Below are 25,008 nucleotides of genomic sequence, written 5' to 3'. Positions count from 1 at the left end.
CATCTAAAGCCCTTTTGAAACAAGATATTTTCAGACCCATATCCTGCACACTAATACACTGTTTCCCTATTTTAGAATTTGCTAGCCTTTTGAAATGTTCTGCTAAATCTTTCTTCCTCTTAAATGTAAATCATCTCCTTTCAGGAGAAAGGTAATCAACTCTTTCCTTCCACCATATGACTTTGGAAGGCTGTGCTAGAAAACAATGATTCCTGTTTTAAAATATTCTTGTCCATCTTCTAGCCTTGTAAACAGAAAAGCTGAAGCTGAGCTGTATATCTCTTACATGTCCAAAACCCATCACTTGAAATGTTCAGACAGAATTTGGGAGTTGCACTGAGTTCTGCTCAGAGTCTGAAACCCATCATTTTTGAGATGATATTAAAATACAGAAAATTCAGTTTTCTTTACTTGAAGCTGAAGTCAAATTGTATTAATAATGGAATATAGACTGAAATTAAAATGAAGGATTGATGGCTTTGCATACAAATCAAAATATAGTATTTCTTTAGCCAGGGAACACTACTGCTGAATGCAACTGGGGGTTAATCTTGCTAGATGCTGTAAAAGCTTCTATCCAAAATGTGCACGGAGTAATGCTGGCTCTAATTATTACACTGTACGGAGAGATAGTCAACTTTATTCCTAGCAATTCACTAACTTTTCTTTTGTGTAAACTTGGCACAGAAAGGCTTTTGCTATTGAACTAAATAAAACCCTCAGCACATGGCCATGGCCCAAGGGGACACTTTATCATTTGTATATAGAAAGACATTTGATTATGTCTTAATTATACAATATGCTGCTATTTATTTTCAATCAGTCTGCAAACTCCATAATTGTGGATTATTTACTGATGAACTACTTACAATCCATTATTCTATTATGTTAATGTATTCAAATCCAAAAACATACAAATGTTTAATAACCTAGTTTAAATCAGTTGGGCTTTTTATTGGTCTTCAAGAAGAAAGATATGTAGAAACTGACAATTTGGTAAATCAGAGTTACACAACAGTGAAAACAAACTTTATTTGGTTTCATTTTTTAAGTTTCTAAAAATTGTGTTTAATTTATCATATCATTATTATTTGCTACTGTACTTCTGGTTGTCATCTTCCCCGGATGGTATTTAATCAATTGCAGAAATCAAACAAATAACATAGTGGACAACATTTCCTACAGTTCTAAATAGTGGGAATTTCCAAATGATAAAAATGCTTCATAATTGTCCCTTTTGAGTCCTAATTTTAAAATTATAAATCTCTGTTTTTCCTTTCTTTCATTTCTCTTCCCAGCTTCTCCCGGGACCTAGGGGGAATTTTTTGAATTGAAGCCAAAATCAGACATTTTCTTGAGTTCTAACAGGACTTGAACTACATGTTTTCTTCATCTCCTGTGGAGGCGCCTCAGTCAAGGGGTTATAGACCCTTCTGAAGTGGCATTTTCCTGCTATGCAAAGATTTTAGTCAGTCTCTGGGTCACAGAGAAAAGGCTAGAGCAACTCAGTAGTCTGAGGTTACAGAGCCACATGAGGAGGCTAAGGACCCTGCTTCTGTTGATACAAAAGATTATGGATGTGCTTCAAAATACTTCAGTGGAAAGCTGAATTAGAGTAATTTATATGCTAGATAATTCTATAACTTTCAGTTTTGCTGGGTATATGGAGGAGAGGGAAGTAAGAAATAGATGACCCACTTCTGAATTGCTTTGCCAGAATGGACTGATTTGCTTAACTGTGAAACATCATGGAAGGCACCAGATGCCAATGTTTAAGTTAAAGATGTGAAGAAAAATGGGCATCAAATATGCCTCCAGAAGCACATTGTGACTTCACAGTCACAGACGTAATTTCTTACTTATGCAGCCACTTTTCAGATTGCCAGTTTAGATCTCTGGTGAATATATTAAGGATTTGCAGGTGTATTTGAAGTTGCCAGCCTATTTCCATTTTGTTATTATTCATCAGTTTTGCCTGATTTTGCAAGTTTCTCTGTCTACAGACTCCCTCGCTCTAAAGAGGTCACATTCTCCTCTAAATACCTATTGTCCAGTTGCATACTATTGACTTGATGGCAGTTCAAATCGGCTATGAAACAAAACAAGGACTCCAGCTTCTCCAGTGTACAAGGAGAACAAAACAAAACAAACAAACAAACAACAAAACCAACCCCCCCACACCTCACCCCCCAAAAAACAAGCAAACAAACAAACAAACAAACAAAAAAACCCACGACATTGGGTTCATCTGTTTCTGAAGGAGAGGGTTTTTTTGTTTGTTTGTTTTTCTGAAGGAGTTCATAACTTTTAGGATATTTTCCCACTAAATCTCTAAAAATGTCATCTTACTGAGTAAAATGTCATCTTACTGAGTAAAATGTCATCTTATTGAGTAATTTGAGTGAAACATTTCTGGTAAAAAATAGGACACACAACTCAACAATTGTTTCTCCAGCTAACTTCTTTTATGACTTCTCAGAGCATAATTTTATAATGTGGACTGTAGGATCAGACACAAGATTTATATAGTAAATTAACTGTGTAAGTATGACAAAGTAAATCACTACTTTAATATAGTAATGAAACATTATATTAATGTTTCAATATAAATGGTTTCTACAGAGGTTAGTAATTGAATACTAGATATTAGAAGCATATTACATACTTTAGTAGCATTTGTTATGGGTGGTTACAAGCACATTAGTAGGTGTTATTGATCTATTCATTCTATAATAACCACTACGAAATGATTTACAATTTACTAAAAGGGTTACTACTCATGTATAGACTCTTCAGACATTATTTATAGCTGTTACATAATGTTAAGGGTGATGACTATAACATGTTTACTAAACCAATACTGTAGTCACTTCTGCCATTAGGTTTACTGAGATCAGTTCATTAGTTCATCTGTAAAAAACTTTAAGGTCTTTGTAATCATCTGAATTTATAATGTCCATATGAAGATAAAAATAACAACAATGTTACTCATATTCAAACATGCTGAAATCAAGTAGAATAGAATTTCAGTGTTCATTGTTAAACTACTTAAGCTAAAAACTAAGTCAGACAGGAACTCATATTGCTAGCTCAGTTTCAAATGAAAATAAAAAAAAAAAGCACACACAAAAAAATAATAATAAAAATAAATAAAAATAAAATAATAATAAAAAATAAAAATAATAAATAAAAGCAGCTAATTTTGCATTTTCTGCACTAGCTTTGTTCCCAAAAGGATGTACACAGTGGATCTAACTGGTCACGATGACTGTGAGCATCAAGCTAACAGCCCATAAATGTCCAGCGTACTTCAAGAGTACCGAGATACATCTCTCTAATTCAGCTTGCAGTATTTTCATAGTGAACAGAAGTTCTGAAAGCAAAAATACTCTGATAGCCTGGAGTCTAGAAAATATGAGAAAACACAGTAGAAAAGCTACCCACTTTGGTGTGTAACTTCATGCGTTTGTGTGCTTAATACATATGTACTTACATATGTATTTACAATGTGCTTACTACATATGTAGATTATATATCTATATATAGATGGACATGCACACTATTTATCAGTCACATAACCTCTAATATTTTCTGTTTATAAATGAAAAAATAATAAAATCATTCATTTTAAAAATAAAAAAATATATTTTTTACCCTTTAAATTTGATGGTCCTATTAATGAAAACTAAAGCTGTCAACTGTATTAAACAAGGTTTTGTTTGCTTACTGAAAAGTAATCAGGACTCTTACTTGGTTTTTAATATTTTCATGATCCTAACATTAGCTGAATACAATTTAATTTGCTTTTCTTGGAGTTCCAATTCCATCTTATTTTGTAAAACTCATAGCATTGATATTAGAAGTATGTTTTGAGCCACAGGGATTAAAAAGAAAACTCAGAAGGGTATCCTGAAATGCTTTGCATAGTTTTGCCATCAGAAAATGTTGATACAAAAAATCTGGACTTTTCACAACAAGAATAGGATTAGAGATTTGAAAAGATTTTTTCTTTTTTTTTTTTTCCCCCCAGTTGTCCAGCAACAAAATGAAACATCAAAATAACTTACAATTTAACATTTTGGATATTATCTTAGGATGCAGAAGGTCTACTGCCATGAGATGTATTTTGATGAAGACCTCTTATTCATTGTGACAATAAACACCAGGTCTTGGTTTTACACCGGTGCAGAGCAGAAAATCTTCAAATCTCAGTCTGTTGGGTTTTTTTTGTTTTGTTTTTTTTCAGAAATCAGAAAATTCTTTTCTTCCCAACAATGATTTTCAGTGTATGTTAAAAATTATAACGCTAGAAGTCACAGAAAGATCTGTCATACTTTGACAATATGACACTTTAGGGACTGATTTAATGAATTTTGGTAGGAAAAAAAAAATGTAGTAAAAATACCCCAAAAAGCTGGGCAGAAGTTTGCCCAACTTAAACATATGATTTCAAATTGCACATATGCCTAGTATACCTTTAAGAACCTTTGGTTTCTGGTCCTATACAACTAGGTGCCTGGGTTTAGCTGAGTGGGATTTCTCATTCTGCATCTGCAGGTGACAAGACTTATATTCTTAAAAATCACCAGTCCAGTATGAACTTCTTTCCATAAATATATTGGGCAGAGCATGTAGCATTCAAGCTCTGTTCATGGCTTTGGTATGGACATGGCTTAGGGCAAGGGTTAATCATTATGACACGGAGACAGACCCTTGACACTGTCTGATCTCAAGTCGGACTACTAAAAGTCAAAATTTAATCTCACTGAAGATTTGCAATTAGGTGTCTGACTTCACGTAATTATCCTCCAGAATAGTTTTCATCCTTTAGAAATAGGGAAATTTTGCTTTTAGGAAGTTCCTGTGCACTCTCCATTTTCAGTAGACAAATATCTTAACAGAGGTGATACAATTTTAAATGACAACAATTAGATGAGATGAATCCCATTATTTATAGCAGTTTTTCTTCTGATTTTTTTTTTTAATTAGGTATGGTTCTAGAGGTCTTTAGAAGACAACTTATAGGTGATTTTTGATTCCTGTGCTAATTAAATACAAAATTAATATACTTGTATATTTTTGTAAGAATATTTTTGTGAGAATATTTTTGCCTTTAAAAAAATTAATAAAAAATTCTTGGTATAATAATTGCATATTTTCACCAGTTCTGTAGTTCTTAAAGATTTTATCATTATAGTTTTTTTATTCTGTAATAAGGCACTGTTTATGCTTTATCTTTCTTTTTTTCTTGCCTTTTAGTCTCTTCTCCCAAAACACTTAATTTCTATTTTATTCACCTACTTTGTTTTTCAAAAGTTAATGTTTTGGGGCTAAATTTTTCACTTAAATACCTTCTTTATGCCTCACCACTGAGTTGCCTGCATGTAACAGAGCTCAATGTGGCCCACTGCATTTTTGGGTTAAATCTTGGCCATTAATCTTTCTTTATTGCAGTATGTTAAACAAACTGTTAAAAATAATGGTAGCTGGCAATGAAAAAGTGTGGTGCCCTTTAAGAGGCATTGTTTGAACTGATATTTAAAGATTTCTAATTCTCTGGGGTCAGGAAAGAAATGTTTTCATGTTTTTACAAGTCGTTTTGCAGCAACTCTTATATTGTCCAGAAATGATGTTTAAAGTTTCAATAGCTTCTGGTTCTCTGTGCCACATCACCTTGCAATTGCCCCCAAATTGTTTCTGAATCACGTTTCCTCTGGCAAGGAGTGGTAACCCTCATTTTATATTACATCGTACAATGTACAGTGCTCTCACCCCACTCATAACAATGTTAATGTCAGAATGAAAAATGATAAAGCATAAATTAAATAGCAACCATATGTTTTCTGTAATATATCTTTTTTGTTTTCTGACCCAGGTAAACAATTTCCTTATATCTCCTGTTCAGATCTGCATTTCATCCCCCAGTTTTGCCTCTCAAACACCAGAAAGCAGGCATCTTGCCTGTGTCCAGATAGCTGAACTTGAACTTCAGTTAATACAAAGTGATAATGTTCATTGCCACTAAACAAGGCCTTCATTTTAAACAGCAAGCTTGTTAAATAACATATCTTCCATCAGACCACAGTCATTTTAGAGCTTTACAAACAAACTTAAGCTTCCAGCCCATGTTATGACAAAGAACAGTGAATCTTTCCATGGGATTATTCTAGTAAATCTTTTGTAAATTATCTGAACAAATAAATATTACAAAATTCTACTGGTTGGGCTCCCCAGCCTCCTCCTCCCCCAGCCTCCATCGGCAAGCGGAAGTTGCTCTGTGTATATCACATTCTCTAAATAGGAGGCTATCCAAAAACTACAGAAATCATTACAATAAAATACAAGCCACTAGCTTCCTGTGGCTTCCTGTGGTGCAGAAGGGAAACTATCTGCGGACCAAGGTCCTCTCCATGTGTGGATCTTTGGTGTAGCAGAGCACAACCCAGCTAGTGGGACATAGTCATGAAAAATTATTCTGGGTACATTTTTCTTCTTTTCTCCTGAAGGATGACTTCTCAACAGCATTCACCATCTGATGCACATGGGCCATTAAAATGAAGTGCTGTTAACAGCAAGGGGCTGCCTGCTAAGCCCTCAGAAAAGCAAAGAGAGGCGACCTATGAGAAAAGAATGAAAGTGATGCTATGCAGCTTCAGCAGCTGCAGTGGACACTGTGCAGGACTCTGAGCACTCTCAGGGTGCTGTGCATGTCTTGAGTTCTATGTATTTTCACCTCCATGCTGGAGGGACAAATGGGTCCTCTATTGCATCTTTGGCAGGTTCTCTGCCCTGATCTCACCTGGCTTCCAAAACCCACCCCCTTACCCTCCCCACCCCGGCCTGTGTGGTCCTTCTTGCCTACTTCATGTTGAGTGAGACAATTTCCCAGGCAAAATAAAAATGTTACAAAATCTTGATCCTAGTGTAACATCATTTTTGCTCCCTCTGTGCTGTGTATCATTTTCAGCAACTCATCTCACTATTCTGGCATGCATTAAAAAGAGAGTGACCAGCAGGTCAAGGGAGGTGATCCTCCCCCTCTACTCTGCCCTGGTCAGGCCTCACCTGGAGTACTGTGTCCAGTTCTGGGCTCCCCGGTACAAAAAAGACAGGGATGTCTTGGAAAGAGTCCAGCAGAAGGCCACAAAGATGATACAGGGCCTGGAGCATCTTCCCTGTGAGGAAAGGCTGAGAGTCCTGAGTCTGTTGTGCCTTGAAAAAAGAAGATTGAGAGGGGATCTTATTAATGTTTACAAATATCTTAAGTGTGGGAGACAGAGGGATTTGGCCAACTTCTTTTCAGTGGTCTGTGGGGATAGAACAAGGGGCAGTGGCCACAAAATGGATCACAGGAAGTTCTGCACCAACATGTGAAAGAACTTCCTCATGGTGAGGGTGACGGAGCACTGGAACAGGCTGCTCACAGAGGTTGTGGAATCTCCTTCTCTGGAGATATTCAAGGCCCGTCTGGACGCCAACCTGCTCTAAGGAACCTGTTTTGGCAGGGGGATTGGACCCAATGATCTCTTGAGGTCCCTTCCAACCCCTTCAATTCTGTGATTCTGTGATTCTTTCTTTTGCTGGTTGGCTAGGCCAGGTTCTCTTGACTACTTCCTTATACAAGATTTTTTGCTAGAGCACAGTGCTGGATACTTATACACAACCAGGCCTATTGCTACAAATGTCATTGCACCACTGAAACGCATGCTGTAGTGATTTACTGAGAGGCAGGACTTTCTTCCCGGGTGGCACACTGTGCTAATTCACCTGCACTGGCCGTGGTACACTACACTGGTCCAGCTACATTGGCTGTGGTGCACAGACTTGCCCAGTTAGATAAAAAAAAAAAAAAAAAAAAAAAAATTCATAGAATAGAATCATACGATATGAAGAAGAGAAGCCTTTTTTTTCTATGAAGAAAGGCTAAAAGAGCTGGGAATGTTCAGCCTGGAGAAGAGAAAGCTCCGTGGTGACCTCACTGCAGCTTTCCAGTACTTAAAGGGGGCTTATAAAAAAGATGGAGAGCAACTTTTTGCTGGGGTAGATAATGATAGGACAAGGAGGAATGGTTTAAAACTAAAAGAGAAGAGATTTAGATTAGAGTTCAGGATGAAATTCTTCACTCAGGTGGTGTTGAGGCATTGGAGGAGGTTGCCCAGAGAAGCTGTGGATGCCCCATTCCTGGAGGTGTTCAAGACCAGGTTGGATGAGGCCCTGTGCAACCTGATCTAGTGGGTGGCAACCCTGCCCATGGCAGGGGGGTTGGAACTGGATGATCTTTAAGGTTCCTTCCAACCCAAGGTGTTCTGTGGTTCTAGATCTTGGATTGGAAGGGACCCACAAGAATAGAGTCCAGTTCCTGAGGTGGGATTCATAAGCAGTGAAATATCTGGTCCCCTTGAGCTGAACAGTAAAGATCATGGGGCAAATGAGGTGAAGATTTTAAGAAAGAAAGAAAGAAAGAAAGAAAGAAAGAAAGAAAGAAAGAAAGAAAGAAAGAAAGAAAGAAAGAAAGAAAGAAAGAAAGAAAGAAAGAAAGAAGGAAGGAAAGAGGAAAAGAAGGAAAGAAAGAAAGAAAAAGAAATGTTTCATTTCTTTTCCTCCCATTTCTGGGGATCCTTCAGCCAGCTCTGTGACCAGAGCGCACACAATCTTATTGCTGTCTCTGGGACTCCCTTTGGCTTACCTTTCCCTTCTGGACACTTTTTGTTGTTGTAGCTTTTCTTCCTTCTTGAAATCTTCTCACAAACAAATCTGTGTCAGTGTAACTGAATCCCAACCCTGAGTTTAGAAAATCATACCCCCTTTGTGTGATAAAGCTAATTCTAACTACTGTCTTGCATGTGGCTTCCTCTAGGTGAGGCACCAATAGCGTCAGCTGTCCCTTTCAGAAAGGGGCTCTGATTGATTTATAAACTCAACGTGAACAAAAAGCAGCTGTTAGACATGCCAGTGAGATTTAAACCAATTTATCATAGTGAGAAGTGATGCTCCAATCCCTTGCTTCACCTCACCACAAGTCATCCCAGTGGGGGATGCCTTTACCTTGTTTTCCACTTTGTATGTCGTCTTTGTCTTGCTAGAAGACAAAGCTGTGAGGATTAGCTAGCACTGCCAGGATGAGATTACTCCATGCCTAAATTAAACACGTAAGCATTTGAAAGACCAAGGCCATCATTCCTAAAGCTTTAATAAACTTTACAGTAGAAACAAGTTTCCCTTAACCCCATTTATTTAAACAATCCATATTGTTTTATATAGGGGAAACTATCCAACGCAAATACAGCTAAATATTTTAATGGTTTACACATTCATTTTAGAAAGTTTTCTTTTAATTTGTTAACTTTTGTTCCTTTGAACTGGCTCAACCTACTCATTTAATCCCTTGAGCTTTCAAGGGACAGCTTGCAGAAAGTTATATACACAAATATAACAAACATTTCAAATAAAGCACAATGCATAAAGCAGAGAAAGGGAAAAATTTGACAACAGCTGCTAGATTTAACACTAATAGTTTTGAAAGATTTTGGCTTAAAGGTTAAGAGTATCTTATGACAATAAGCAGACTTTGTATATAATGTCAACAGCCCTGTTGCAACATGTCCAGTTTTAATTTATTCTTGTTCACTTGCATAAGACAAATAATATAATTATGTATGTCTGGTTCATGACATTCAAGTTGGAAAAAAATCAAATAAATCATGATTTATTTATTTATTTATTTTTAAGAATAGCAACTTCTAAAGCCTTTGGTCTTTGTCCTTTATTCACATTAGAAATATTTTTGTCTGAAAGTGATACCCTGAAAGTTTGCAAGTATTTATTTATTTTGATCAGATTTCACCTTTTTGAGCGTTTTTTGCTTCCGAATAAACTAGTGGTGACTAGTATCATCCTTAGTTTTTCTTTTACTTTTTGCTTTTTTTCTTTCTCCTTTCTTTCTTTTTTTCTTTTTCTTTTTCTTTTTCTTTTTCTTTTTCTTTTTCTTTTTCTTTTTCTTTTTCTTTTTCTTTTTCTTTTTCTTTTTCTTTTTCTTTTTCTTTTTCTTTTTCTTTTTCTTTTTCTTTTTCTTTTTCTTTTCTTTTTCTTTTTCTTTTTCTTTTTCTTTTTCTTTTTCTTTTTCTTTTTCCTTTTCCTTTTTCTTTTTTTCTTTTCCTTTTTCTCCTTTCCCTTTCCTTTTCCCTTTCCCCTTCCCCTTCCCTTTATCTTTCCCCTTCCCTATGCCTTTTCTCTTCAAAGAGTATTTCAAACGATATCAATTACCTGATTAGCAAAAAAAATTAAGACTCTAAGGCCTGAACTCATCAAACCATGAGGCTCAATTTGGACCTGTTAGGCATGCTGACAATTCAGAAATATTTTAATTTATTACTTATATAATTCCTTTAATGGAAAAGATAACAAAAGGTTGTTTAGACTATAAAATAATAACATTATAGTATATATTGCATTTCTGTGTATTTCTTAAGATTAGTCATCAGTCAGTAAAACTGCTTATTCACATACAAGTATCAAGAAGTAAAAAAAGTTTGTTCACATACATGTATTAAGAAGTAAAAAATACTTTTCTTAGAATCCTATTCTTAGCTGATATAGAGCAGCTATATTAATCTCCTTAGTGGAGCTCTTTATATTTAAGGTGAAATTCTTTTGACATGATTTTAGGTGCCTAAAGTGTTCAACTAGTATAAACTAATTATGTAGGCTTCTGTTATATTATGGGGAATCAGGCACCTCTACAGAATGACATACACATCTATCTTTGATACTTACGTTCAGATGGGATCCTAAAAAGTGTAAGAGACAATATCTTTCCTCTGACTCTGAAAGGAATCCAGGTTTACTTTAGATATTTAGCTTCTAGGTAGCTTTAGGTAGGTGAATTGAAATCCACTCCAGATGGAGATCTGGACCTGTAATACAAATAAGTGTATCTACTTTGAATAAAAATTGCAATACATTTTAATGGTTTCAAATAATGTTTTTCAGTCCCTTAAGGAGGATGTAATAGGGTAAATTAGTGTTTAGCTTTTTTATATGCAGAGGGAATACTCTGTCTTCAGCGAAAAATTTCCTGAGTTAGATGACATTAAATGAAATCAAAATCTCAGTTGGGAAAAGATCAGATAGTACAAGATGGATGGCAAAAATACAGTCTCATATAGAATACATAGGCTTAGCATGAAATGTGCACGGAGAGCTTGGAAAGTACACCAGTGACATGTATCTGTGTAATGGTTCCAAAGCATTTTCTTTTGGATGATATTAAGACTTTATAAAACAAACATATGCTCTTGTTAATACTGTTTTGAAGTAAATGTATTAATGCAAAAATGTCCAAATAAATGTGCCAGATTTCCTCAGGGTTTAACTCCCACAGCAGCAAAAGAAGTAGTCCAGAGTGTTTGAAACACTTTCCATAGAAGCATTTTTACCATGCCAAAAATCAAAGCAGGAGCACTGTGAGGTTGTGGCAACGCAGAAGCCTCTGCTGCATATGTATTTCAAGTGTGCTTTTGTGTCCCAAAGGGGGAAGAGTTCAAGTATCCTTCTCTTTGGATACTTGATGAATACTCTTTGGATACTCAGATGCAAGAGAACCAATGTGGTTTTGCTGTATGGAAAGGTATTCTCAGTGTCAGAGGGGCAGAGACCATGAAAAGCCACAGACCCATGAGAAGGAAGCAGAGACTAAACCTCTAAGTCTGTGTTCACTTCTGGGCTCACCAGTATAAGAGGGACATGGATGTACTGGAAAGAATTCAACGTAGGGCCATAAAGATGATGAATGGATTGGAGTACCTCTTCCCTGAGGAGAGGCTGGGAGAGCTGGGACTCTTCGGCCTGGACAAGAGAAGACTCAGGAGGAGATTTTATCAATGTCTATAAATACCTGAAGGAAGGGTGCGAAGATGACAGAGCCAAATACTTTTCAGTGGTGCCCTGTTCCAGGACAAGAGGCAATGGGCACAAATTGGAACACAAAAGATTGTCTCTGAACATCAGGTAGCACTTCTGTGCTGTGCGGGTGATGGAGCACTGGCACACATTACCCAGAGAGGCTGTGGAATCTCCTCCTTGGAGATCCTCAAAGGCCATCTAGGCATGGTCCTGGGCACCCTGTTCTGGGGGATGCTAGCTGAGAAGGGGCTGGACCAGGTGAGCTCCCGAGGTCCCTTCCCACCTCTGCCATTCTGTGATTCTGTGAACAGTGGAAAGACCTTTGTGGGCATGTCACTGTGTTGAATCAAAAGGTATCACCTTAAGTACAACGGGCAAAGCAGGGCCCTCATCACATTTACCAACATACACACGAACTGTGGGTGAAAGTGTAATCCTCCAAACCCAGGGACCTGCACTGTTTCCGGTAAATGACCCCACCTTACTGCTCAAAAATATGAAGACCTATAACCAGCCACAGTGTGATGTCATTGTAACTTGTTTTGTTTTTCCACATATTAAAATGATTATGCAAATGTCATTTTGTGGAGAAACATGTTTTTAATCAAGACTTTCTGGTTTGCTACCAGTTCGATCATCAAAACTTTCCCACCAGGTCCAAACCTATCCACCAGGAAAAGTGCTGTTAACCTGCACTAGCCAACCCAAGCAGGCAGAAAACCAATGCTTTGGGAATAATTCTTTAATGCCTGGAAAGTCTTTAGCCAGAGTTTTGTAGGCAGAGGATTGAATCAAGCATTTATTAACCAGATGATCTTGTTACTCCTATAAAGAACCTTGGATAAAGTCGTACATTTAAAACTCTTTATCTGCTATATATGCCAGACATGGATTTACTAGAGGGGAGAGGGAAGAAATGGAGGAGGAAATGCAGAGGGAAATCTAGCCGCTCCTATTACTACTAGTTAGTTCAGCACATAAAATTGCAGTCTCTCCTGCAACCCTCAGTTCTTGAGTCTCCTTTCATACTTGTCTTAGTTCACTGCTCAAATAACTCCATTACTACCCCCCCCCAAAAAAAAAAAAAAAGGCATGCAGATATATATCAGGTGGAGTTCCTGACTTGCATATGTGTGTGAATATATATGCACACACATGTATATTTGCATATTTGCATTTATACATAAACACATTCCTATAAATACCAACACAATGTATTTTCCTAAGAAAAATTATTTTTCTTAGCTTTTTTTTGATAAAATGATAAATGTCTTTTTATTTTTTCTTTCTTACTTTCTTTATAGGAATCAGACAATTGCTGAATCACTTTAAATCCTTAGTCAAGAGCATATCACAGGGTTATAAAATGGTACTGTTGATGGAGCAGCCTAGCGCTGATAGGAGAGCTAATGATTGCAGATCTGCTTTTAGATTGGATTTTGTGCTCTGCAGTCCTTTTACCTGGTCATAAAATACAAGTGGGGTTTACAAAAAAAAGAATAGCAGCCCACTTAGGAAGTCTCTTAACAGTTTTTTTGAGCTTAAATGTACATTCCTTTAAGTACCTGTTAATTACTTTACTGTGATGATGCGCACCTGTACAATGTCAGACTGCCCACAGAGCCCATTGTTAACCTGCCTGTCAGTCGTTTACTGCCCGTGATTCACAGTCTAGGGGTCTAGGATTATTGTCTACCGGGAATTACATTTTAGTGGCACAACAGTGCACTGGAGATGTCTTAATGGCAGTTCAAGTGAGATTGTTATAATGCCCACATTGTTGTTCTAGCCAGCAATTGCTTTTTAAGTTATAGCATCAGCGAGCTCCAGGTCATCTGCACTTAAATCACATGCACATATCTGAAATGTTGATGTGGTAACTGGTAGCAATGTATACAATACTTTTAACCTCCAATTCGGTGGGTGCTTGAGATCAGATTATATGAAGTGTGCATGTATACTTCAACATTTAGGGCTAGAGCAAGCTTTACTGATTTTAAATGTCATCGTAAATTTTGCCTCGAAGAGTTTACCTCAGCTCATGTGCAGCTTTCCCATTGATAGGATGGAGGATAAGGGGGTGTAAAAGGATTGCATTAAACCCCATGTACACCTCCCTACACATCCTTCCTCAGACGTTTGCTAGACAGACCCCAGAGGTGGAGGATAAGGTCACCCCTCCTTACACTTTGCCATCTTTTAAACAACTACCCCTTCATGCACACACACAAATACAGATAGATATAAGTATAGTCATATACACTCACTGCATCAGAGGAATGTAAGAAGACTGTAGAAATCCCATTTTCTTACATGTTCGGCTTGTTCCTTCCTCCACCATGATACCATATAAGCCACTGAGAACATCAGCTGAGGTCTCCTGGGAACAGTTAAAGCACAACATACTTGTCTTCAAAATCACTGCCAACATGCCTATGAAACATAAATGCAGCCTTTAGCAACATTATTTCTTCTCATGCTCACAACCACCAGGACCTTTTTTTTTTTTTAATTTCATTTGTTTTTTGGTGAAGGTGTACAGACACCTTCACACTCACTTAGATGTAGAAATAAGCTAAGGAATATCTAATAGGTTTAGAGTCTATGAAATTTCCTGGCAGCACTTGAAACTTGAGCTGATTGGAAATATTGGATATTTTCCATAAAAAAAAAAGAAAAAAGGAAAAAAAGAAAAAAAGAAAAAAAAAGAAAAAAAAGAAAAAAAAGAAAAAAAGAAAAAAAAAGAAAAAAAGGAAAAAAAGAAAATCAAGCCTCCCCAAACACAACGGTAGTAAGAACAAACCCCCACCCCTGCCATGACTTTTCCATTGAAAAGTGAAACATGAAAAAACTTTGCCTAATTATTCTGCTTTCCTTTTCAACAACAACAACAAAAAAATTCTGTGGGTCCTTTTCTATGAAAAAAAAAAAAGTGTCAGTAAGTCCCTCTCTCCAGTTTTCAGTCAAGAGCAATTTTGAAGAATTTTCTTTTTCTTTTTTTTTTTTTTTAACCAATCCCGTTCGTAATTTCATGAGATTTATTGGAGAAACAGTTTGAATACTTTGAGGCATGTGATCTTACCTAGTATTATGTAAGTAGGACTCTTCCTCATTATATGTATTTATATACAAATAGTGTTGCTGCAAACATTACACCTTTCAGCTAGCATAACATCACTGAAACATCACTGAAACTGCGTACTGAAACTGCTTTCCCTTTTATCAAAAACACAGAACTGGAATTTTTAACAGATGGTATTTTCACTGGCTTGAAATTTTTACGGACAATGAGCTAAACACATTGACTTGGGTGGGGGGAGAGGTGGTGCAGGGAAACAAGGAGGGAGAGAAAAAGGCAGGAAAGAGAGGAGATTATCATAAATTCCCAATGTGGACTTTTTTCCCCACAGAAAAAATAAGAATTTTACTCTAGAATTCAATGGGATCAGAGTAAGAGCAATGCTGAGCACTTTGGAAAAAAAATCACACTCCACAATGTTATTAATATGAGTCATAATTAGAGATGGAACATTTGATCCAAACTCCAATTAACTTCAGGGAAATTTGGATCCAAACTTTATGGCTTGAATTTATTTGCATGCTGGGCCAAGACAGAACTCCTGACCCAGTGTTGTCCAATCCCTCCCCCACTAACAGTCCTTTGGGGAATTAGAGATGCATATCTGGTTCAAGATCTGACATTTGTGGTTTGGAGCATGTTTGACAGTGTATCTTACACGTAAAGAGCACTTTCCACCTCATATGTTCTTTAAAAAATGCATCTGTACAGGAGGCACACAAGCTAGATGATTCTTAAGAAGAATCCTACAAAGTCAAATGATATAATTTCTTCATCATATTTGCAAATAGGATGAAAATGCTCATAGATTACTTATGTTCTCAAAACTTTCTATATTTGATTCATAAAATTCTGCCTGGAGCACTAGGTGTTTTTTGCAGTTCGTGCAGTTATCCTGAGGGTTTGACACTCTCCTCCATGCTCATGTGGAACCACACTAAATTCAGTTTGATTATATATTAAGCAAGTCACTACCCAGCCTAAGGATGTTTGGGTAAACTAGGCTTTAGTGTCACAGATGGATTTGGGAAATGTACCTGATATTCCAAGACCTGTATAAGACCATGTGTTCTCTTACTTTTGTAGCATCTGACAGTGAGATTCCCAAGGAGGTTTAGAAGGAGGCTCAGGTGGTCATATATATAAAGCTCTATTCTAAAATCAGTAAAATGAATATTGCAAGAACTCTGGAATGCATTAGAAAGCATATTTTCCCACAAGACAAATTAGCTGAAAGAAACAGAATTTGTGACATTTAACATAATTGAATGCTACCCAATTTTATGTAGTTCTAGGTCAGATAGACTGTGACCTGATACATTTTTTCTCCCACCCTATCTAGCAATCTTTTTCAAAATTACTGCAAAATATTGGCTTTAGGAAGCCAATCATTAATTATTTATGAGCAGTATTTTACTAAAAGAGTTTAAGCTGCTTGCTAGAGTTATAAACTCCATGGAAGGATGTGTAGAAGCTTTTTTTCCCACCTTTTCAGACAGGGAATGATTCTTTAATTCCTGAGTATATATAAACATTTAGGAGGCAGCAGCATCTTTGGGATAAAGCATTTTCATTAACAATCTGGACGATGGGGTAGAATGCATCCTCAGTAAATTCGCAGATGACACGAACATAGGGGGAGCAACGGACTCACCAGAGGGCCATGCTGCCATCCAGAGGGACCTTGATAGGCTGGAGAGTTAGGCTGACAACAAACTCATGGCGTTCAACAAGGAGAAGTGCAAAGTCCTGCATCTGAGAATGAACAACCCCAGGTACCAGGACATGTCAGCTGGAAAAGCCACCTATCTGGAAAGCAGCTTGGCAGAAAAGGACCTGAGGGTTCTGGTGGACACCAAGCTGAAAATGATCCAGCAATGTACCTTTGCTGCTAAGAAGGCTAGAGGTATTCTTGGGGCTACATTAAGCAAAGTAATGTCAGCAGGTCAAGGGAGGTGATCCTTCCCCTCTACTCAGCACTGGTGAGGCTACACGTGGAGTAGTGTGTCTGGTTATGGGCTTCCCAGTACAAGAGAGACATGAACATACTGGAGAGAGTCCAATGTAGGGCCATAGAGTAACTGGAGGACTAGAATGTCTGTTGCACGCAGACAGGCTGAGAGAACTGAGGCTGTTTAGCCTGGAGAAGAGGAGACTCAGGAGGGGATCTTACCTATAAATACCTGAAGGGAGAGTGCAAAGAGGATGGAGCCAGGTTCTTTTCAGTGGTGCCCTGTGACAGGACAAGAGGCAATGTACACAAACTGCAGCACAAGAGGTTCTGTCTGACCACCACCAGGAAGCAATTCTGTACTGTGCAAGCTGATGGAGCACTGGCACACGTTGCCCAGAGAGGTTGTGAAGCCTTCTGGGAGATCTTCAAACGCTGTCTGGAGACAGTCCTGGGTGACCTGTTCTTAGTGGTGCTAGTTGAGCATGAGGATTAGACCAGACGGTCTCCTACCACAGCCATTTTGTGATTCTCTGATTTGCCTCAAAAAGCATTGCTTGTCTTAGTTCGGCTGTGTAACCGAAGGCCATTCATGTCTCACTCTGCATGCCTTAGTTTCCCCTGCAGTATCTTGGCATGTGCCTTTTTTATGGAAATCCTAGTGCTCTATGGTTAAGATATTCTGCATGGAAGTTATGCTGTTTGTTTGTGAGAGCAGCCCCAGTCTAAGTAGGACAGAATGTGGAAGAGATGGTAGAACCTTGTTCTTCATAGCCAGCAGAGGAAATACTTGATTTTGTATCTGCAGCAGGAGTACAGGGTAGAACAATGGTAATATTCCAAAGGACTGATCTGTCAATAATGATGTTACTAAATCAATAGAAAGAGGACCAGAAGTGTTCAGAGAAGTGGCACATTCTCTTTGTCCATAACGTAATGAATCACATATTGCACTGCTATGTTGCACAAGAGCAAACCTGGGATTCTTCTGGCTGGGCTTCAGACCAGTGAGGTAACACAGGCAGAGCAGCATAGGCACAGGGTTGTGCCGAACAATCCTGTGTAATCCGGACTGGAAATCCCTCAGCACAGGGGCAATTAGTGCAGGTCTGCCTGCACTGACAGATGTGGGCAGCCCTCAGCTGCCTGGGACCAGACTTCCACCAGTAAAAATTAAGGACCTAAAATTTCATTTTCATATCCTGTTTTTCCAGGGATTGGCACAAGTTTTTGAGTTGTGTCCGGCTTTTCTTACTTTCACAACTCACCTAGCTCCAAGGACCACAGGCAGCACAGCAGCCTCTTATCACTATATTAAATGTCTAGTCTATTCTATGATGCAAGAAAACAGTCAGAGCATGTTTAGTTAAGGGCTGTCCCAGCATCTCCACTGTTCTCAGACTGTACTTGCCTTACTGCATAAAAAGACAAACTCACCGGTGATAAAAAGGTTTAATTGGGTTTAATTTGGGTATCTAGGCAGATCGATAGTAAATAATTGCTCTAATTACAACACATTGATTTACTGCCTTCTGGGAAACAGTATAGCATTGCAGTAATAACAAAGTTGCTCATGATTGTGTGTATATTTATAGGTGTATGTATATTTATAGGTGTGTGCATATATATATATATGAATGTATATATATATATATGTAAGTGAAATATTCCAGATTGACAACATTGTAGTAGGGGAAAAAAAAAATTGGCCCCATATACAGTATAGGATTTTTCCTTTTCTTTGTTCACAAATACATTTTACCATGGGTGATAGTATTTTTGCATCATGAATATTTTATACCAGACTTTAGCCAAAACCATGATATATTCCAGAAATTAACTTAGGGAAATCTGGTTCTCATTATTCTCTGATGTTCATTGATTTATTTGCTTTCTCAAACAAAGAATTTTAGCCCCCAAACTTGGTATCTACTTAGCTTATTCTTAACTCTTCCATGGGGGGAGGGAGGAAGAATCATTTATTTCTTGGGAAAGTGTTGAATCACTCTTTTTTCATGTTATTGGAATAACTTCCTCTATTATTTGCATCAGCATAAATCAAAATATTTTCCATCTATATACGTAGAATTTGGGCTATCTTGTCTACTCTTATATTTGAATTTGAAAGACTTAACAAAAGGAGAAATGTATTCATATGACATATAATTTTATATATTCCTTAGACATCTATGCCCCAGACTGAAATTCACTCTCTTCCCTCCTCCCATGTCAATCCCCACCCAACATTTGAGTAACTCTGAAAGCATCTGGACTCATCAGGCTCACCACATTTGGACCTGGATGTTATCTAGGCACCTGCAGTTCTGCATTGTCTGCATGCCCAGATCTACCCAGGTCTTAATGGGATCCAGAAACTCAGCTGCATGATGCCAAAGTTCCCTAAAGGGTTTAAACCCATAAACATGCCTGAAGCCCAGTTCATGTGTTCTAGCAGGACAAGGCTTCTCACAAGCTATAATCATTTTTGTTATCTTTCAAAACAGTTTTTGTTTTGTTCTGTTTATTTGATAAGAATGTGGTGTTCACTGGCTTTTACAAAATAGTCAGATTGTTAGTGGATTTACCGAGGAGATTCTTTAACCTGGGTCATGTTCCTTCAGCCCCAGCTCCTTACATCCTATGGATTTGTCTATTGATCACATAATGGTGCGTTATAGTACTTACTACACTGTTTGGAGCTGTAGTGTTGTACCATAAATACAGCAATGTTCCTGGGTTGAATTGGAGACGACTGATTTCCGTGGATTATTTATATGTTTAACATATATGGTAAAAATATACAAAGGAAAAAAAAGGAAAAACAAAGTTTTGGAAGTTAGGTGTTTCCTTGTAAACTCCGTTCCAGTCCCATAGGCATTGTTATAAATGTGATACAACTCAATCTAAATTTAGTAGTATTTATAAAACACAAGTAAACAGCACTGGCCCTGTGGGAAGTCTGCGCTCTACCAACACGCACGGACAACCGTCGAACTTTCTAAATATATAGAACATTGCTTTTACATATTCATAAGAAACCCGAGTACGCCTATACATATGTATGATTATCCCCGCTTCCTATTATAATTATCTCGTCCAGACCGCAGGGGCGGTGTCGACCGGCTCCCTCTTCTTCTGCGCATGCTGTGCCCTCCACAAGGTTCCCGAAAGTAACAAAATGTGATTGACACTAACTTATGCGAGGCCGTCTTTTTCCGCGTTTCGTCATTATATATGTGTTACATCCCATATTGAGGACAGGCTCCCTTCTTATACTATTCGCCCCACAGCAGTCCTTTTCCCCTAACTCTTCATTGGTCAAACAGCTTTGCCCGGCAACCAGCAAAGCCCCAGCAACTTCCATGCCTTAACAGCGGGAGCACAAGCAACCCGAGACGGCAAGGTCTCCTGAATCACCCTTCTTTGTTCCCTCTAAACTCTTTACATTCCTGATGGCCTCATCGTTAAGAGTCTGATGTTATCACCAACCATGGGGCTTGTCGACCCCCATGGCCACACTCCCACATCTCCCCCTTCTTTATTAACATCAGCTATCTTCTTGACACGAATTATTACTCCATGTATCATAGGCATCCTGTTTGTTGTGCAATTGCTCAGGTTCGACAGGAGATAAGAAAACTACTGAATAACACAAATGTGAAGAAAATTATTTTTCCTCCTTTAGTCCAAGAAGAGACTCGTCTCCAAATTTCTACCAACTTGTCTTTCTCTGCTTAGGAACAGCTTCATCATATTCAACTTCTAGTATTCTTAAAAAAAAAAAAAAAAACAAGCCAAACCAAACCAACCAACCAACCAACCAAAAAACAATACCTATGTGACCATGGGAGGGAGGTGGGAAGAAGCATCTTCCCAACAATGTGATTTAGGAGTTTAAACTGTGAGAAGCAGAGGACATTTAGACAGTGTCATGAATCAAGAAACAGCTCACTGATTATTACAACTGAAGCAGGAGATAGAGTTGTCATGCAGTGACTTGTTCAACCCTTCTGGTATGGTTCACTGCAATTACTACTAAAATGCAGTAAAAGGCTGCCTTTTGAAATGCTGAGCATGCACAGCTTCTAACTTCCGTAAAACCAAACAAGAAAGGAGGCCATAAAGTGGTAGGATCTGGTTTTCTTTAAGTTCTGCAGTCTTGAGCCATTTAAATTCAATATAAAATCTTAAACTAAAAAAAAAAAAAAAAGCCCACAAAAAACTTTGAATCAGAATTTTGCAGGAATGTGTCTAACCCAGAGGGTTGGTATTAAGACTCAGAACTTCTTACCTCATGGTCACAATTTTAAATCAAATTAAGAACTACACTGACAGAAACTATCATTCTGTATGCATTCAGTAGCTTGTGTGAAACTAGAGAGCTATGCCAAGCAATGATGCCCATTAATTCAGGTAGTTAACAGCACTTAGCCATGTCAGTGGTGTTTTTCAGCTTACAAACATGACTGCACATTTCATCACTGGACCATTAATGTCTTCCTTTTACACCTTGTCCTGGATAAACAGATCCTTGCTAGAAGAAAGCCCTAAAGTAGGTCCAATTGTGGTCACACATGAACTCCTTTGTCTACAGGTGACTGACAAAGAGCAGCTGAACTGAACTTTGGTCCACCTGTCCCCACATTTGCAGGCAGACCTCTCACACTGCACCTCTCTACTCTTCTGGTCCTTCTTTTTAGTAAATTGCATTATGAGTATCATTAATGCTAAAGAGAAGATTATATTTATGTATTTTTAAGGTCATTCTCTCCCACAGAAAATGTTTCATAAAATTCACCTGAGAATACAGCAAGATGATTCTTTAGACTATTATCTAATTTTAAAATATAATAACTGCTACATGTTTAGAATGTTTGTTTAATATTTAGAATTTGCAGTTTGTAAACGACACAAAATGAGGAGGAAAGGCTGATAACCCAAAGGCTGAAAGAACTGGGGCGGAGAAGAACACAAGTTCTGTCTGAACATCAGGCAGTACTTCTATGCTGAGCAGGTGACCGAGCCCTGCCACAGGTTGCCCAGAGGCTGTGGAGTCTCCTCCTTGGAGACCTTCAAAAGCCACCTGGACGTGGTCCTGGGCACCCTGCTCTGGGTGTCTCTGCTGGAGCAGGGGATGGACCAGATGTGCCCCAGAGGTGCCTTCCAACCTCAGACATTCTGTGATTCCCTGATTTCATTCGTTCTTCTAATTCATTCTGCTTATATTGGTTTAATATCCATAGGAGTTTTTAAAAGACTTCTAGTGTTAGTATCTGGTCAAAGCATATCTCTGTCCACACTTCTGCTGAAAGTTTTTCACAAATGAGTCATCTAGAAGAGACTTTTGAGATAGTAGACCCAGTGTTTAGCTGTGCCACTGTCTCCTATGTTATGCTACCCCAATGCAGCAGGACTGAACCACAGCTATGGAATCAGTAAGTGAAGGCAGATACATGGGCTTGTCTATAAGAGCAAAACATGGTGACATGCATGCATTTGATGTTGTACTTTATAGATTAGTAAGTGTGCCACTATCTGTAGGTTATCTTTCATGTGAAACATTTGAATTATATTTAGTTTTGCTGAAAATATCCTGAGTGTGCAGCTTCTTTTCTTTTGTTAATTGATGAAAAAGATCATATTTGCAACTTTAGTCAACAAACCCTTGCATGAACCTGAAAAAATGAGTTCTCTAAAACCAGCAGAAACACAGATCCTAAAATAATAATAATAATAATAATAATAATAATAATAATAATAATAATTGTATTGCTGAGCTTCAGACTGAAAGCTACTGGAAACTTGCTATATTTGAAATTTAATTATCCAAAATAATAGAAGGAAAGTGTTAAAAAATTTCCTCCAAATGAGGCTGAAAATTCACTCTATCATGTGCTGCTGAGTGAACAAATTAATAGCAAACTCATTGTTTCCCGTAACATGTTAGCTACCTGCTTATTGTTGAAATGGCTTGTGTCACTAATATCTTTTTAAATTCCTGAAAATAAAATTTTACCAGTAACACAAAGAGCCCACAGTATTAGTGTTATACTTGTAGGCTGGCTGCCAAACTTTTAAAAGGCCATTGGACACATAACACAATGAACATGAGGGATTATTAAAAATAAACTCACATCTTGGTACTTAAACATTTTCTCTCTCTTTTCCTTAAGAAGTAATTACTACAGCATATATTTGGGGAAAAATACATAAGCATGGGCAGCAGAACTAGATGATATTTTTATGTGAAAGAATCCATTAAAAATGCTCTTTGGCTGTCTGTTTGTGCCCTTGAGTCTCATGAGTACAGTTGGCAAGAAGAGAAAATCACTTATGGACTCAAAAAATGATATAGTACATTTCCTACCCTTTAAAATCCTTTAATGTGTCCCCAGCATCCCATGTAATTTAGGGAGGAACATCAGAAAGCTTGGATGCTTTTCTAAACCTTATTCAAAGAATTCCAAATACGTTGGGTTGTAAAATTGGATGGAAATTCTGTGAGGAAAGCCTTTCTTTTAGATTTTCATAACTTTTGCATGGAATTAATCTGTATAGATCACTGCAGAAATGAAAGAACATGGAACAATTGCAGAGTCTAATCATATCTTCCCAATTGCAGCAATTTGATGATCTACATTTCAGTTGATTCTGAGGCAGTAGGAGATATTCCTTTTGGAGACAACGGTAAGGCCTGTTGAACAGGCTAAACTAATTTATTTAATTTTGCTGGGATGTACTTTAGGGATTAATAAGGAACAGCAGTTGATGCCTTGCCACATGCTCTTTGGACTGTGATTTCTTTGCTCTTCTTAGCTGTTTCACAGCCTTTCTCAAGCCCAGAAAACAATCATAAATCAAGCTAAATATTTATATAGCTTTTTGGCATTTTTCATGCATGAGTGAAAAAGACTATGGGTAAGCTGATCATAAAAATTCCAAGGAAAAATATTTTGTGGAAATTTGCCGATTTGTCAAAATACAAATGTTTTACAGAGGCTGTTTGATTCTGCTAATGTTTTAGTGGATGTAAAGAGGGTCTATCTTGCTTGCAAATACACTGTGCTGAGAGAATGAACAGATAGTCCAGAATACATCCCACAAACATAGCCATGAAATCCATCAATGGAAATGTTCCAGATTTTTTACTAGTGAAATATAAAGCAGAATTTTGTCTCAGGTTTCTACTTTGAGAGTATTAAAATCTAAAACACATCTGGGAGACTGTTTTAGGCTGGAGTAAATAACTTCATTAACAAGGATAATTATTGAATAAATGTATAGGGCAAGATCACTACCACTTAGCCTAAGTGCCCAGAGTAGGCAACGAGGCTCCAGAAGCTAGTAAAGGAGACTTGTTAATTGTCTCCAAAGATAAGTTTGCAGGCTAAACATGAACAATGGTCAAAGTAGAACAAGGATGCTGAATCTAACCAGTAAGAAAGACTGGATACATTGTGTGTCTGAACTCCTCCTTTTCAATGAAGTATTTGTTTATGGCACAAATCTATTCATCCTGGATCCAAAATACAATGGGGATTCTAATATGCTTAATGTAGTAAAGATAATTTAATTTTAGAGAAAACTTTGAAGCAGAATCTTCTGCTTCCTAATGCCCCAACTATGAGGTTACAGGACAATCTTAGAAGAAAAAAAACTTCCCTCTTTCAGTAGGAGCTATGACAATGTACAGCTAGTGGGCTGGAGGAAACATGGTGTATTTCTTCCATGGCCATGAATGTTTGTGTTCTGCATTCTAAGATACAAAGACCAAGATTATTTTAATAAATTAAGGTGGATTGGGGGGGTTGGCTGTGGGCAATAAAATTTGATCACTTAAGCCCTTAAACTGATAGCATGGATGCTAACAAAGTTTTGGCTTGGGCCCAGTTAGCACTTTCCAAAACAATTCCGAAACATAGTTCAGAATTTATGACATGGCTACCTTGTTCTGCGGAGACCATGGGATTGCACACAGACAGATAAATCCAGTTGGCCTCAAGGCCAGAGAGTTGATCTATTGTTTATGGGTGTCATTATAGACAGGCCAAGGAGCAGAGGAAGTAGTCAAGGTTTG

The 25,008-nt window shown here is 37.7% G+C and overlaps 1 long non-coding RNA gene across 1 annotated transcript in view; it reads right to left on the bottom strand.

Annotated features, from left to right (window-relative positions):
* LOC136790535 (uncharacterized) overlaps nucleotides 1–25,008 on the bottom strand; it is a 51,754-nt gene that overhangs the window by 10,960 nt on the left and 15,786 nt on the right. Inside the window, exons 2-4 of the long non-coding RNA XR_010830648.1 lie at nucleotides 14,169–14,281; nucleotides 10,774–10,913; nucleotides 7,066–7,212 (exon numbers count right to left, since the gene is read on the bottom strand). This is a non-coding gene — a long non-coding RNA (uncharacterized lncRNA). The remainder of the gene's footprint in view (nucleotides 1–7,065; nucleotides 7,213–10,773; nucleotides 10,914–14,168; nucleotides 14,282–25,008) is intronic.

Source organism: Anser cygnoides, chromosome 3, assembly GCF_040182565.1.
Source record: "Anser cygnoides isolate HZ-2024a breed goose chromosome 3, Taihu_goose_T2T_genome, whole genome shotgun sequence".
Lineage (NCBI taxonomy): Eukaryota > Metazoa > Chordata > Aves > Anseriformes > Anatidae > Anser > Anser cygnoides.
This window is presented reverse-complemented; position numbering and strand designations above follow the sequence as displayed.